Source organism: Castor canadensis, chromosome 6, assembly GCF_047511655.1.
Source record: "Castor canadensis chromosome 6, mCasCan1.hap1v2, whole genome shotgun sequence".
In the NCBI taxonomy this organism is placed as follows: Eukaryota; Metazoa; Chordata; class Mammalia; order Rodentia; family Castoridae; genus Castor; species Castor canadensis.
This window is the reverse complement of record NC_133391.1, coordinates 63,815,633-63,830,229: the sequence shown is the minus strand read 5'-3', so window position 1 is coordinate 63,830,229 and position 14,597 is coordinate 63,815,633. Positions and strand designations below refer to the sequence as shown.

The 14,597-nt window shown below is 35.2% G+C and overlaps 1 long non-coding RNA gene and 1 pseudogene across 1 annotated transcript in view; one reads left to right on the top strand and one right to left on the bottom strand.

Annotated features, from left to right (window-relative positions):
* LOC141424119 (uncharacterized) overlaps positions 1-14,597 on the top strand; it is a 536,343-nt gene that overhangs the window by 394,599 nt on the left and 127,147 nt on the right. The window lies entirely within an intron of this gene.
* LOC109679763 (SUMO-conjugating enzyme UBC9-B pseudogene) overlaps positions 5,761-14,597 on the bottom strand; it is a 77,520-nt pseudogene continuing 68,683 nt past the window's right edge.

Sequence of the window (14,597 nt, the reverse complement as noted above, 5' to 3'; positions counted from 1 at the left end):
AATAAAACTGAATAATAAGCAAAAACACAAAAAAGACATAGCAAAGAGGGCGGGGTGTCCTGAGCACCGAAGAGGGGGGGAGGAAAAATCCCTCACAACAAGCTGGCTGTAGAAGGCAGGAGCAGCGGCACACACCCAGCAACCAGGAGCGGGAAAGCTTGCAAGAGTGGTGGTGGGAGGAAAACTCCACAGGAGAGGGGGGAAGACCCACCTCCCACATGAACTGTAAATAAACACACAGACCTGAGAAAGCTGGTGCAGTGTCACCTCCCCCAGTGTACTTGGAAAGGGGAAAGCTGGTAGCAGTGGTGGTCGTGCCCAGGAGGACTCTAAGTAAACAAAGCTTGAGGGGCCAGGTGAGTGTTAAGCTCACTCCTGAGATCTGCATAAACAAAGCCTCCAGCAACAGCAGGCTAACAGCAGTGGGCAGGTGAGCCACAGCCTCAGATAGACATTCACAGAACTGTCTCCAGACACTTTTTTTTCTTTCTTCCCTTGATGAGACAACAACTGAACTATACCTGCATGTACCTGCATGCTGAAAAACTTACTGAAATTGTATTGCATTTGAACTTGGGACACTTTGTGGTGTTTTTTTTTTTGTTTTGTTTTGTTTTGGTTTTTTGGGTATTTTTCCCCTTTGATGAGACAATGACAGAACTACTTCTGAGACACCATCTCCAAGATTGGAGGTTGAGGGACTAACACCAAAATTATTAACACTGAAACTTTATTGAATTTGAACTTGGAGATTTTTTTTTCATTTATTTATTTTTTTATTTTTATTTTTTTTCAATCCTCTATCTGTCTCTCCAATGCCTGTTCAGCTTACTGTTGATTAGTACACTATCTCTTTCTGGTTATATCTTTGAAAATTTTTTGTTTGTTTCATTGTTTTGTTTTTTTCTACTTCTTTGTCTATTTGTTTTTCCCTTTTTCTTTAACTTCTTTGTTTTCCATCTCCTCTCACCCTTCCATTCTAAATATCACCATTGTTTTCATTGCAAGCTAGAAAATACTTAATTGCACACAATACAGGGACAATAACAACACCAAGGGAAATGATGGGAAGACAGAAAAAACAGGGAAACCAGTTTCCCCACAGCAAAAAATTAGTACAGAAACCAGAGGGAAATGAAGAAAACAGATACTCAGATCCAGACTCCAACAAAATGAAGATAAACTATGCCAAAGAACCCAATGAAGCCCACAAGAATAATTTAAAGAAGAGATACTACAAGTAATCAATGAAAATTTTATAGAGATGATACTGATATGGTCAAACAAAATGTACAGGAAACACTCAAGAAATTCCAAGACAACAAAAATAGAGAATTTGAAAAAGCACAAAAAGAAATAAAAGAAACCATAGAAGCACTGTATAAACACCAAAGTGAAACAAAGAACATGATTAATAAAGACATGAATGAACTCAGGACAAAAATAGACAACATTAAAGAGGAAGAGACTCAGGATATGGAAAACCTCAGAAAAAAGAACAATACAGAATTGCAAAACAAAATGGAAGGCCAATCCAGCAGACTAGAAGAAGCAGAAGACAGAATCTCAGAACTCGAAGATGAAATGGTAATTAAAGGAAAAACCAAAGAACTACTAGTTAAACAACTCAAGACCTGTGAAAAGAAAATGCAAGAATTCACTGACTCTATCAAAAGACCAAACCTGAGAATCATGGGCATTGAAGAAGAAGAAGAGGTGCAAGCAAAGGGAATGCATAATATATTCAACAAAATAATTACAGAAAATTTCCCAAATCTAGAGAAATCTATTCCCATACAGATGCAAGGGCCCTCCAGGACACCAAATAAACCAGATCTAAATAGATCTACCCCATGGCATATTATCATTAAGACAAGAAATACAGAGACCTGAGAAAGAATATTGAAGACTATAAGAGAGATGAAACAAATAACATGCAAAGGTAAACCCATCAAAATCACAGCAGACTTCTCAACAGAAACATTAAAAGCAAGAAGAGCATGGGGTGAGATCTTATGGGCACTGAATGAAAATAACTTCAACTGCAGGATACTCTACCCAGCAAAACTATCATTCAAAATAGATGGAGAAATAAAAGTCTTTCATGATAAACAGAAACTAAAACAATATGTGACCACAAAGCCACCACTACAAAAGATTCTTCAAGGGATTCTGCAGACAGAAAGTGAAATCCAACAAAACCATGAAAGGGCAGGCAGTACCAAACTACAGGGAAAAAAAAAGCAAGAAAGTAGAGAGTAACCTCAACTTAGGTACACACAATCAAACCTTCAAACACTAAGACAACTAAATGACAGGAATCACCACATAACTATTAGTACTAACACTTAATGTTAATGGACTTAATTCACCCATCAAAAGGCACTGTTAGATGAAATGGATTAAAAAGGAAGATCCAACAATTTGTTGCTTCCAGGAGACCCACCTCACCGACAGAAATAAGCATAGGCTTATGATGAAAGGCTGGAAGATTTACCAAGCCAATGGCCCCTGAAGACAGGCAGGAGTAGCAATACTTATCTCTGACAAAGTAGACTTCAAACCTACATTGATCAAATGAGATAAAGAAGGACATTCCATACTAATAAAAGGAGAAATAGACCAAAAGGAAATAACAATTATCAACCTATATGCACCCAATGTCAATGCACCCAATTTCATCAAACATACCCTGGAAGACCTAAAAGCATATATTAACTCCAACACAGTGGTCATGGGAGTCTTTAACACACCATTATCATTAATAGATAGGTCATCCAAACAAAAATCAATAAAGAAATCCTAGATCTAAAATATATCATAGATCAAATGGACCAAGTTGATGTCTACAGAACATTTCATCCAACTTCTACACAATATACATTTTTCTCAGCAGTCCATGGAATCTTCTCCAAAATAGATCATAGCCTAGGGCACAAAGCAAGCCTAGGGCACAAAGCAAGCCTAAGCAAATATAAGAAAATAGAAATTATACCATGATCATTATATCTGATCACAATGCAATAAAACTAGAACTCAACAACAAAAATAAAGAAATAAAACTTGCAAACAGCTGGAAACTGAACAACTCATTGCTTAATGAACAATGGGTCATTGATGAAATAAAAGAGGAAATTAAAAAGTTCCTGGAAGTCAATGGAAATGAAAACACAACCTACTGGAACCTCTGGGACACAGCTAAGGCAGTCCTGAGAGGAAAGATTATGGCCCTGAGTACATATATTAAAAAGACTGAAAGATCTCAAATCAATGACCTAATGATACATCTCAAACTCCTAGAAAAACAAGAACAAGCAAATCCCAAAACAAATAGCAGGAGAGAAATAATAAAAATAAGAGCTGAAATCAATGAACTAGAAACCAAAAAAAAAAAAAAAAACAAAGAATTAATGAAACAAAATTTGGTTCTTTGAAAAAAATAAAAAAGATCCACAGAACCCTGGCAAACCTGACTAAAATGAGAGGCACCTGCACACACATGTTTATTGCAGCACTATTCACAATAGCCAAGTTATGGAAACAGCCAAGATGCCCCACTAGTGACGAATAGATTAAGAAAATGTGGTATCTATACACAATGGAATTTTATGCAGCCATGAAGAAGAACGAAATGTTATCATTCGCTGGTAAATGGATGGAATTGGAGAACATCATTCTGAGTGAGGTTAGCCTGGCCCAAAAGACCAAAAACTGTATGTTCTCCCTCATATGTGGACATTAGATCAAGGGCAAACACAACAAGGGGATTGGACTTTGAGCACATGATAAAAGCGAGAGCACACAAGGGAGGTGTGAGGATAGGTAAGACACCTAAAAAATTAGCTAGCATTTGTTGCCCTTAATGCAGAGAAACTAAAGCAGATACCTTAAAAGCAACTGAGGCCAATAGGAAAAGGGGACTAGGAACTAGAGCAAAGGTTAGATCAAAAAGAATTAACCTAGAAGGTAACACACACGCACAGGAAATTAATGTGAGTCAACTCCCTGTATAGCTATCCTTATCTCAACCAGCAAAAACACTTGTTCCTTCCTATTATTGCTATACTCTCTCTTCAACAAAATTAGAGATAAGGGCAAAATAGTTTCTGCTAGGTATTGAGGGGGTGGGGGCGAGAGGGAGAGTGCGGAGTGGGTGGTAAGGGAGGGGGTGGGGGCATGGGGAATAAATGACCCAAGCCTTGTATGCACATATGAATAATAAAACAATAAAAAAAAAAGAAAAAAAATTACTGAGAAAAAATGTGATTTTTCCCTCATTTATAGCTTAATTTGAATAAATGAGTTAAATTCCTAACGATATACACCTTGCAAAAGAAAACTTCAGTATACTTTGATCTTTCTCCATGTTTTCCTTGAAGTTTTCTAGAATTGAAGTATTTTTACACAATGAAAAAGAAAATAAAATTTACCACAATCTTAGTATCTTTGCTCATGAAGAATGGTTTATCTATGAAGATATTATAGGCAAAGCCAAGGTTTGCTTGGATAAATTGCCATATGAGAATATATCTCTTTAATATAATTTTAGTAAGAATTAAAAGGTTTAAATTTGAATGCTCAACTCATGATTTTTGCATTCAGAGAGAAGGCAAATGGAAAAGAGTAACTAAGTAGGGTGTTGTATTCCAGTGGATCTCAATGGGGGCATGTGGTAGAGATGAGAAAGGGATGGTGTTTCAGAGTCAGTGGGGCAGAAGTTAGAGGCTAGTGAATGAAGTTTTGCCCCACAGTGGGACATTTGACTAGTCTGGAAACATTTTTGGTTGTTACACCTGGAAGGAGAGTGCTACTGACCTTAGAGGGCAGAGGCCTGGGATAGCCCTCACTACAGAGAATAATTTGGCCCAAATGGTCAATAGTGCTAAGGCTAAGAAATCTTTTCTATTTCTATGCACTTGGTGTGTCCCTTTGTTACATGTTATCTTGAGAAAATTATGAAAATTGGATTTATATTTTCAGTGTTTCAAGGATTATCTATAAGTAATAGGAAGTTACAACAATGCTAGAAAAAAGACTTTTAATAATTGTTAGCTTGTATTCCTACTGTTCCTTTGTATTCAGTTTATATTTAAGAGGTCTCTTAATGTTCAGTTTGTGATGGTCCAGTTGTTGAAAGGGGAGGAGAAAATATATGCAAAACGTACTCACTTGTGTCTGGAGAATTTTCTACAGTGCTTTCTCTTAGAGTTTTTGAGAAAATGAGTCTCTGGGCTAGAGGGTGTAGTTTAGTGGTAGACCTTGTGCTCAGCATGGAGATACCCTTGGATTCAGTCTCCAGCACCAAATCACAAAGAAAAACAACTCCCCTTCCCAAAAAAGCCCCCCAACAAAAATACCAACGCTTTCTTTTCCCTAAGGACAGCCATTTATGTGGCACACACCTGCCTCTGAGAGCAAAGGAACTGGTTCCAAGGGACTAAGTCAAATATAAACGTTTATCATTTTACAGTAGTTGAAATACTGACATAAATATTAAAATCCAAGCAAGTTTTACATAACAACCAAAATTACAAAAGAGAAGTTAGAAACCCTACATGGAAAAGTGGGGCAGCTCAGCTAATGTTAAAGATTAAAATGGAAATCCCACCTGCTCCAGCTTCCCAGGTTATCATAACTGTACCCAGTGACTTCAGTTTGTAAAAGGTTGTAAACAAGTTCTTGCCAAACAAATTCTTTCCTTCTTCTTTTTCTTTTTTTAAAATGGTTTTACAGGTTTGTTGCTTATGAGGGTGCAGAATTCTAGGCTTGAGCGCCAACCTTTCGCTTAAACATTCTATTCTGTTTTGGCAGTAAACTGTGTAGGCCTCTCCTTGAACTGGGTTTTGGGTATTTGGTTTGGTTCATTTAGAAGTTCCTTTATTCCTAATAAGATCTACTAGATTGTGATGACTGGCCTTTAGTCCTTTCTTACTCCAGGATGGATAGGCTCACTGTACCAGAATGGTACAGGTTCAGATGCAATAGTTATAGCTTATATTTACGTTCCCATAGTGAGGAAGGATAATCATTTTTGCAAATCAACCACACTTTGAACAAGCCACTTACCCATGTTGTCCCATCTTTCCTGGGGTTGTGCATCCCCAATTTATCAGGCTCATCATACATGGGTTCTTTGTTGGAAAAGCCATAAAACCAAAGGAGTGGTCTTTTTTCCAAGCTTTTCTCTTCTGGGCGAGTCTGCTGAGGGGATCCCGTATATTACATGTCCAGGGTGGCCACAGTCTACTGTATTATTTGGGCAGAAGTGGCCAAGTCTCCTTTGTTCCCTTAATTTTTAACATTGCTATTTCTGTCTCCAAAAGTAATAATGGGAGCCCGTTTCTTTGGTATAAAATAGGAAATTTAAAATTACTCAATATATAATAATATATATTTTAGAATATATAAAATATATTCTCTATTTTAAAGAATCCCAGTGAAAGAAACAAATTCTGCTTTTCACATGACTTCTCTTCAGAGAAAATCAGATAAAACTCCCTATCTACATACTTATCATACATAAGTACAAATGACTATCTACTGTCTGTACAGTAGATAGTCAAATATTATCAAATAGACTTTTTCCCCTTTATTACAGAGTTTTCTTAAGGTATGAGTAGGACATAATGTATTATGATAGATTTTTGGTCTCCACTAATTAACTGTGCTACCCAAACAAGAGCATTCTTTCCTCCTTAAGTATATAATGTGTCTGCTGTGTCCCAGCCCTGTGCTAGAAAGTGAGCGTATCATTCTAAGCAAAATAATCTAGGGCAGGGAGATAGGCATCAATCAGATAACATAAACATGCAACTTCGAGTTATAGAAGTACTCTGAAGAAAAATGAAAAAAAAACTCATCTGAATACAAAAAGCTTCAGTAATCCCCCAAGATCATTTTGTACCATTCCCTTTATTCATTCGTTTGTTCATTCATTCATCTATTACTTACTAGAGAAACCTTTACTTCTCCATTCTAGTTGTGTTGCATGCTCCATGCTAGCTGCTGTGGAAAAATTGTGAATAAGATGTCCTTGTGTCTTCATGAAATTTATGATTTATCTATATAAGTGACCAAATGTTTTATTAAAGAAATGGATGAAGTGTTGCTGCTTCCCTTGAAAAATCACAAAGAAGAAAAGAAAACCAGATGAATTACCTGCAGACTGAATTAAATCACCCAGGTATTATGAGTGTTGCCAATGGCACACTGACCTTTGTGACAACACATGAGCAATCCTGCCTTTTACTTTCAGCGCTTGCAAGAGAAGGGGGAATATGCTGACATCACTAAATAATGACCTCCGTTATTGAAAAAGGAGAAGATAATGAAAAGAATGTCAGTATAATCTCCTAATTGCATTACAGATTCCTAGTGGGCAGAAGACTGTGACTAGAAGACTTATCTTTTGTCATCCATTTCTTAAATGAATTCTATTTATTTAAATGTTCACAATACATATAATTTCTTATTTTATTTCTAGTAAATAGAAATTATAGATTGATTTTAAAATAGCAGGCCTCACACTTAATAATACATTTTTGTGATTATTCAAAATTCTATTCATTAAGGCTTAATTACTATCTTTTCTATATGAGTCCATTGCACACTTTGTAAATGTTTCCAATAATCATATGAAATTTTAATGAATGCATAATAATGGTCTTATTAATTTTAAATTAAATGTACTTGTTCACTTCTGAAAATAAATTGAAAGTGCCACTATAAATAACTCAGGAAAGTGAGTTCATTTTTACATAAGAGACAATATTACTTTGGATGCTATAACTGAATATTATTTTCTTCACAAAGAATAAATCCAGCTGAGAGAGTGTGAGTTTTTTGTGTTCCACGTACATGTAATGATCACTGGACGCACTTTTCATGGATAATTTAATAGTTATGCAGTAGTAAGGAACAAGCCTAGTATTATGTGTAATTTAAAAATGTAAAAGAGGGTTTAGAGAGGTGAAGTGATGAGCTCGAAATCACACGTCTTCTAAAAATTGGTAACAGAATTTAAATTTGATGTCTAAAATCCCAGGGTTTTTAACCACTGTTTTGGCTTCATTATTTGACTTCATTTCTGAATTATAACAAATTAATAATACAATAAATAAATACATTTATCATTACTTAACAGTTTATTAAGTGGCCATGAAAACCAAAAGTTTTCTTGGTGAATATATTGTTAAGAAAACTTTGCTTTTGTCAGTAACAATAAGCAAAATGATAGTAGTAAAAACTGAACCCATTCATTTTAATGGGAAGAAATGTGGCCCAAAAGAGCCAGTTACACTTACCATGGAGTATAACTAACCAACAAAGTGAAAATCCAAGATTTATGTTAGGGAAGTAGGTTTCTGATGTCTTCCATCTGCTTCAAGTAATCATAACATTTAAAAAAATCATAATATTTATTTGGTTATTCACATATTGATGGAAGCTTAACCTGAGAGGCATTTAAAAATCTCTTTCACTTTTATATTAATTAGTAAAGCCATAAGCAAACAATCTATCAAAACAGAATCCTTTATTCCTACAAAACTATTTTGCTTTCATAAGCTCATTTTCCTGTATTTCACCTTCATTTATGCTTTATGCTGGATATTTAGAAAAAGAATCATTGAAGACAGTTAAAACTGGCAAAACCCTACATATTTTGTAAGTTTTAAGAAAGTTACTAGAAAAGGCATACAAATACACCATATACATATAAAATTAAATCAATTCTAAACCAGGTGTTTTCAGCACTGATCAGCAACATAGGTAACTTCTTTGAAATATTTATTCAGCTTCTTTTCCTTCTTCTTATTCACTTTTTCTTTCTTCATTTTCTTCCTCTTCTTCATTCTGTCCTCTTCATTCTTCATATAAACAATCAACCTCAGCGAATTCTGTAAATGAAGATTGAAAAAAACTTCTGTTTTTTTTTTGGTCAACTGTCTTAAGTCACAATGCCTCTAAGTATAATAAATAATTTTCAAATGAATTCATGGCAGTATATAAATTTTATCTAGAAAGAGGAGTTGTCACATAGAAAAGTTATAATACATGGTTTCACGGAAAGACTTTTTTTTGGTTCATCCATTCAAGTTTCTTTGGTTAAAATATTAATACTGGAAAGCAGGCTTTATTACATGAAACTGTATTTCTCTTAATCATATGTTTTTTTTAAAGAGCCATATTTTATAGCTGTGATTTATAAAGATTCCTTTCTGAAATCTACATGATAAAAAAACAGCCAAACTGACTAACCAAAACACGTTGTAGGAATGAATACCATTTTGCAAAGAGGTTGCTTTTTAATTGAAAAAATACAAGTCTGAATCTGAGTTTAGGGAAATTGTATATCATGACAGATTATCTTATAAATAGAATAAGAAGTCTTGAAGGTGTGGAATCATAATCTGTGAGTGCTTCCTGCTTAATTCTTAGAGAAAATTGCTTTTTCTTCTGTAAACTATTATTTTGGACTCTTTAACATCTTAAGACTTCATTCCTATTCGTCTATGGCTTTGAGGGTCAAAAAGAATTTTCCAGCAGTAAGAACTCCTTATCAGTAATGCTGCTGCTTAAATTTTATAATAATGATTTTTGGTCAATTCCATTTAAAGTAATTTCCAGTTATGAGGTTCATCCTCTTGAAAGCTTGTCCACAGGTTGGAATCATTCTTGAGGTAAAATATTCCTTATGTTCACCAGAAAACCTCTACCTATTTTCTTTAAATGATATTCCTTTATTTCTTGTCACCTTGTTTTCTATGATGATGGAAAACACCTGGCTCCTGGCTGCCTTGAAATTGGGCCTTCCCTAGTTATGGGTAGTAAAGTGGTACTCTAGATTTTCTCTTCTAAGAATTATATGTGTCTAACTTTGGAAGAATCATTGTCCTACATAATACTTTACAGAATGGCATATTTTCCTTTTCTGTGTTGATGACCTTAACTCACATTGAGACAGAATTTTCAAGGTGCTTTTCTATATCCTATTACGTTTTAGTTGACAGAAGACTTGGAAATCATTGGGGAAGTTCCTTATAGTTGCTGATTCTATTGCATAGGAATGAAACCCTCAGCCCCAAAGTAACAGAAGCAGTAGAACACAAAACAGAAATGAAGTTGGCTTCTACCTATAACTTTACTTAATCCTTCATATTTCCAATATGTTTTGAAACAAAAAGTGTTCCTTTATATCCAAAATGTAGAGTTCAAAATTCACTCAATTTCAACGTTTGCTAAACCTTGAATTAACAATGGATGTTGGCCAGATACTCAGTGTTAAAGATAAACAAAGGGCCTCAAAATGCTTATGGTTGTAGTACAGCAGACCCAGAACTACAGAGATTAAGGCTAAGTAATGGGTACCTTGGTAGAAGGGTTGATTATGAGAGTGCTTTAGTTATGATGATCAGCTCATTGATTAGCAAGGTTGGTTTAGTTGTCTGGGCTAGCTAGGTGTGTGTCTCTCTTTTCCTTCACCTCTCTGTCATGTGCATTTACAATCTTATCACAAGGGACAAAACTTCCGAGTGGGAAAGAGCTACTTATTAGCCAAAAGTGTAATGTGGTTGTACTGAAATAAGGAGCAGAGAGAGGAGGGGTTGCATGAATAAGTCCTTCTTGAAGGATGAGTGCAATTTTGACAGTGAAAGATGAAGCCAGGTGTAACAGTTTTCATGCACAAGAAACAGCACAAGCTTTATGGTAAGATATGAAATGTTTGAGAAGGGAGTGACAGGAGACCATTGTGACAATGGGATTCAAAAGACTAGCATCAGCTTTCTTTTAAACAAGTTAGCTCAATGTGTCAATTTTGAATGAATTTTGAAATAATGCATGGCCAATAATTCAGCTTAAGGGGTTATTGATCAGAGAGGGTTTGGGGTAAATCATAAAGAAGTCTCTAAATTTTAGGAAAAAACCCCAGAGATCTTGGGAAAAAAAATCAGAAAGATATTGGGGATAAGAATTTGCTCAGAAAAGTAAGTAGGAAACATCCATATGAAATGCAGTTTAGGTTTACACAATTGATTATGTGTCTTTTACTTGGGGAATTGGGTAAATCCTATGATAAAATATCATTCTATTCACTCCTTGAAGGACATAGACTATGCTACAGTTCTTAAGATATTCTTTAATATTTCAGACCATGAATAGCTCTTGTTCCATGGTAGAAGAAAACCCATGTTTCCTGTGTTTTTGAATCTTCAATTGAGAATCCCTGAAGAGAACCACTATTTCTTTTCTGATAACAGTGTGTCATGGTGAGACTGAACTTTGCTGAAGGGATGATGTGTTAAAATTAGTGCAAAAACTGTTCCCTTTCAGATTAATGCTTGTGAAAATGAGTGAGCATTATTCTGTATTTGATATTGGAACAGTACATGCTCTTAAAACTATTCCTCAAGAAGCTGTTTTAATTAGGAAATAAAGTCTATTTAAATCTGAATCTACTAATAACCACTGAATTAAAAACACAGCTACACTATCGTGCCTTTTATTTCCCTGGGGCTTAGGTTTTACTTGTGGTTAGTCATGTGCAGAACAGACTGAAAACCTCCACTGTCAATGCAAGTTGATTCCCATCTGCCATGAATGGCAACCCATGATCTCTTCTCTGTCGGGCATTTTTGTTGTGTTCTTGTTGCTATTTCACAAAGAATCTGCAATCAGTTATTCTGTGTGTTTTACCAAGTTCTTGAAAAGAGGCAACACTTGAAAACATAATGACCAGATGATCTCAGGATGCAAGAATCCTTCAGATGTTTGCAGAGAACTATTGAAAGATGCTCCAGTTTGACAAAAGCAGGAAATGTTAATTTTCAGCTCTTTTATAAATAGAGGGATGATCTGCAAAGGGAAAACTGTTGTCACAGCAAATGTACACTTGAGTGATTCAAACCTAATTAGTAGTTATATGATTCACTTTGAATATATTTACTGTTAACAACTGGTAAACTGCTTTCGAAATTCAGCAGTTGAATGACTATTTTTTTAAAAAACAAAACAGCTCTGAAATTTTATTTTCCTGTTTTTCTTACCCAAACCATCTTCTTTATACCGTCATCCTTTAAGTATGCACTGTATTTCACCATAACTAACTCCTCTGTCTTCTCTGTCTCTACTCTGCTTTCTATGTAAAAGTTGGTAACATATTTACTTGAGGAAAAATAGTGGCATTGTTTACTTGTTCTCAGCACTGGAAGGATGTAGATATTAAAGTATATATTGATTACAGAAATATTTACTTATCAAAAATAACATCACATTTCTCAAAAAAAAATCCCCTACTAAACAAGATGTTCAAAGTAGTAGAAGTATGGTAATTCTTTGCGAGATCCTGTATGACCACACGAGACTCAAGAAAAATGGTGAATTACTGACCAAACTGCTAGTCATTTGCAACAAAACATATCCTTATATAGAGCAGACACAAATTATCTCTTGGACATACCACAAGTTTCTTTGGGAGGAAGTCATTCTGGAAACAAAATATTCTAAAATTCAGGTAATATCTGCCTTAAATCAGCCAAAATGGGAGGAAAAAAATTTCTCCTCTATTTCATGTGCTTCCAAAACATCCATAAAGAGAGCAAATTTGTGGTATATCTTTTAGAAAAACAAGGGCAAAAACCCCATGCAATTCTAGTACATCTAAACTTTTAACATTGAGAAGTATTTTGTTTTCCAAATGTCCATTTTCTACATGTATATTTCTAAAAAACATGGATATGTGTATAATTTCATAGGCTGCTTTAGAAACATTTTCCTTTTCCCCAAGTGCCTGCTTGGATTTCTACATGTCTCCTTGGACTCTTTGAAAACCTGATTTCTCTTTTCACAAGGAATCTGATTTTCTCTTTCCACAAGGAATGCAGCTGTGTCATAGATATGCCAACATGCATTTTCCTGGAAATATGAGATGCTGCTTGAAAATAATATTTGCCTGCTGATTTGTGAAGGTTTCTGTATTGCAAATGAACCACTGTTAAAAATCCATATAAACTTCAGTGCATATTTTAAGAGGGACAGTTGAGGGAAGAACAGCTCTCAGAAAGTTCGTTAGATAGTAAGGATAGAGTCCTTGAGAAATGGCTTATAACTAGAATTACCATGGTTGGTGAGGAAGACAGAGTTAGCTGGGTTGGAAAGATGTCACCTCACTTATGTAGAGAAAAGAGTTATCAGCTGGGTGGTCATGGTTAGGAGGTAGCAGAGTTAGTTGGCTGTTAGATGTAAGGAGAGTGTGAATAAAGGTAAACTCTAGATTTTGGTATACATAAAGGCAAGTTAGCTTTATACAGGAAAGTAAAGCAAAACAAAACAAAACAAACAAAACCTCATTCTTGGCTACAAATGATTTTACCCTGTTGATGCCAGTGATATCACTTTGAATTCACTTTGAACTACAGATAAATGAAACAATGGATCACATTGACAGAGAAAATTACTCTACATAGTGGGTAGATAATGTGCTATGAGGTCAGATTCTTAAATACTGTGGTAGGAATCTTTTAAAATTTTTATAAGGCTGAGTGATTTTATTACCACTAATAACCCCTGTGGCTCTGAAAGCTAAAATAATCTGGGTAATCAAAATTTATGCTTTAGAATGGAAGATGATTATCTACAGATGAGAGGAAGGAAATTCCTCTTTTCCCAGTCCTCTTGCTGGCTACGCTGTGGGTGCAGAACTGCGTGGAGCATTTGGCTAGCACTACTGTGGTGGTAGAGATGGGGAGTCCCTGCTTTGGAAGATCACATTTTGGTGACTATAGGTAATGAACTAGATAAGCATGAGTAATCTGAAACTCTGTTCAGAGAAGGACCACATGGAGATACCGCATAGGAGGGGAGGAGTGGTGCTCGAATGTTTGTCCTTCTCTTTTACTTCATTCCTCTGATGGTTGAGTTATGTTTTCTCCTAAGATTAAATGAAAACAGCTGCTTATGAGGGAGTCTGTATTCACTTCAGTGTACCAAAGCCTACCATTTTTGGGTCTCCCTTTCCCATGTTAATTAAGATGGCTGGTTTGGATATTTAAAAAAGTTATTTATATTTGTTTTTGCTGTGCTTTGGATCAAATCCAGGACCTTGCACATGGTAGGCAAGTGCTCAACCACTGAGCTATATCCCTAGCCTGTGGTTTAGGTATTTTAAATGAGGATTTGGGAAGAACAGAAATAAAGAATTGCTGGGTTTAAGCTGGATTCATGAAAGACAGGACTTTTGTCATTGTAAAAAATTGAACAAATTCTACTTATGGATTTCTATGTATGTAGTTTAAAATTTTTGTCAGAGCAGACTAAAATTAATGTGTGTAAGTTTCCTCCATAATTTTTGACAAAAGAAATACATGCTACTTAATTGTTTTCTCAATCTTACTGTAGCTGACTCAGAGCCCCTATGCACAAGGGTAACAAAAAATCTAAACTCAGTTACTACCCATCCTTCTGAAAATGAACTTGTGTCCCAGTGGTCTTCAACAATTCAGAAAAGTAATCTCTAAAAAAGTACAAACATGAAGTACTCTTTTTATTATGAAACATTACAAAAATAGAAATATAAACAGCCATATACAATAGTCAATAAG